Consider the following 2,233-nt stretch of genomic DNA (forward strand, 5'->3'; position numbering starts at 1 on the left):
TGTGTGTGTGTGTGTGTGTGTGTGTGTGTGTGTGTGTGTTTCATTATCTACAATCTTTTCACATGTGGAGATTTGTGTCCACAACCAGAGTCAACACACAGAACATTTCTAATACTAGAAGGACTCCATCATATATTGTCCTTTTGTAGCCACATCCACCTTCTTCCACCCCAAACCCTGTCCCTAACTCCTGGAAACCACTAATGATATGTTTTCCGTTTCTATAATTTTGTCATTTCAAGGATGTTGTATAAATAGAATCATACAGTGTATAACTTACTGGGATTGACTTTTTTTCACTCAGCATAAATCTCCAGAGATTCATCCAACTTGTTGCTTGTATTAGGAGTTGATTCCTTTTTATGGCCAAGTAGTTTTCTGTGATATGGATGTACTACACTTTAACTATACATCTGTTGATGGCTATAACTAGATTCCTCCTATTTTTTTGGCTATTACAAATAAAGCTGCAAAGAACATTCATGTACAGGATTTGGGGTGAGCATAAGTTGTCATTTCTCTGGGATACATATGCAAGAATGCAATTTCTGGGTAGTTGCAATATGGTAGTTGCATGTTTGGTTTTATAAGAACCTGCCAAACTGTTGCAGTGGCTGTATCACTGCATGTTACCACCAGTGACATATGAATGATCTCCCCTTGCATCTTCACCAGAGTTTGATGTCGTCACTTGTTTACATTTTAGCCACTCTGATAGTATGTAAATGATATTTCATTCTGGTTTTAATTTGCATTTCTCAAATGGCTAAGGAGGTTGAACGTCTTTGCGTGCACTTATTTGCCATTGTCTGTCTTCTCTGGTGAAAGGTCTGCTCGTGGCTTTTTTCTGTTTTCTAATTGGATTGCTTGATTTTTTACTGTCGCGCTTGAGAGTTCTTCATACACACTAGATGATAGTCTTTTGGTGAACATGTGGTTTGCAAATATTTTCTCCCAGTCCGTAGCTTGTCATTTTTTTAACAGGGTCTTTTGCAAAACAAATCTTTAAATTTCTGATGATGTTCAATTTAGCAATTTTTTCTTTTATGGATTGTGCTTTTGGTGTTAAGTCTAAGAACTTTTTGCCTAGCTCTAGAGCCTGAAGATCTTCTCCTACGTTTTTCCCTAAAATTTTTGTATTTTACATTCAATGTAGAATATTTTGAGTTCAGTTTTTACTCACGGGTGTCCAATTGCTCTAGCATCATTTGTTGATGTCTTTCCTCCGCTGAATTGCTTTCGCACCTTTGTCAAAAATCAGTTGAGCATATTTGTGTGTCTATTCTTGGGTTCTTTATTCTGTTCCATTAATCTATGTGTTTGTCCTTCTCCCAACACCACACTATCTTGATTATTGTAGAACTTTTATAATTTTAAATGTTTTAGTAGTTATGTTTTAGGAAGTAAAAAGAAACAGACGCAATTCATATTTTAAAAGTTTTTATTTTGAAATATAGATGGTCCCCTATTTACGATGGTTCAACTTACGAATTTTTGACTTTATGATGAGTTTATTGGGGTATCAACTGCATTTTTGACTTATGGTGTTTTTGATTTGCAATAGTTTTATCTGGACTAACTCCATTGTAGGTTAAAGAGTATCTGTAATCATAAACTCACAAGAAGTTGCAAAAATAATAGAGAGGTCCTATGTACCCATCACCCAGCTTTCCCCACTGGTAACATTTTATATAACTAGAGTGTGCTGTCAAAACCAGAGGATTAACATTGACATGATACAACTAGCTGGATTATAGACCTTACTAAGATTTTGCCAGATTTTGCATCTGCTCGTGTTGTGTGCATGTGTGGTTCTATGACATTTCATCCAGGTGAAATTCATTTTAATAATATAATTTTTTAACCCAATATAGCCAATATATCTCCATTTCAACATGTAACCAATAGAACTATTAATGAGATACTTTACATTCTTTTATTCATACTAAGTTTTCAAAATGTGGTGGTATTTTACACTCCATATTCCTGTACCACCTGTACTATTACTTACTCAACATTTGTCTTTAAGTTGACTCACTTAAAATTTATATAACTTATTTTAAAATATATTCTACATTCCTTCCATCAATGGGAAGCCAATGTAACTTGACATAAAAGGAAACTATACAAATAAACAGAGTGAGACTAAATGATGTAATTCAGTTCTAACTAGCTGCTGTAATCTGCCCAAGGCCCACTTTCCCTTTGTTAAAAACGGAGATTATAGGGCCTG

The 2,233-nt window shown here is 34.8% G+C and overlaps 1 protein-coding gene across 1 annotated transcript in view; it reads left to right on the forward strand.

Annotated features, from left to right (window-relative positions):
- LOC105823253 (small G protein signaling modulator 1-like) overlaps positions 1–2,233 on the forward strand; it is a 71,192-nt gene that overhangs the window by 46,400 nt on the left and 22,559 nt on the right. The window lies entirely within an intron of this gene.

The sequence above is a fragment of the Propithecus coquereli genome, unplaced genomic scaffold (genome assembly GCF_000956105.1).
Source record: "Propithecus coquereli isolate 6110/MARCELLA unplaced genomic scaffold, Pcoq_1.0 Scaffold663, whole genome shotgun sequence".
Taxonomy (NCBI): domain Eukaryota; kingdom Metazoa; phylum Chordata; class Mammalia; order Primates; family Indriidae; genus Propithecus; species Propithecus coquereli.